Source organism: Nestor notabilis, unplaced genomic scaffold, assembly GCF_000696875.1.
Source record: "Nestor notabilis isolate BGI_N333 unplaced genomic scaffold, ASM69687v1 scaffold11334, whole genome shotgun sequence".
NCBI lineage: Eukaryota > Metazoa > Chordata > Aves > Psittaciformes > Psittacidae > Nestor > Nestor notabilis.
The window spans coordinates 4732-5036 of NW_009926092.1; positions in this window are offsets into that span (position 1 = coordinate 4732).

The following is a 305-nucleotide window of genomic DNA, read 5'->3' on the forward strand; positions in this document are numbered from 1 at the left end:
GAGCACTGGCGACAGACCACATCCGTCAACCTAATATTTCCATGGCTGTGGGGATCAGCCGGGCTGCGAACACACATTAAAGTGCTTATGAGGGAGGGAAGGAAAAAAAAAAGAGGGGGAAAAAAAAAAAAGACGTTGTCATTAATTAAAATGTTAGTGCGAGCGTGTGCGGGTGGCGCTGCGTGAGGATGGGGATGGGGATGGGGATGGGGGCTGCGGCGCAGGAGGACGTGGGGCAGCGAGCGTGGGTGCGATGCGGTGGCCTTTTAACGGAGCACGCATCAGCTCCTTAAACCCATTTCAAG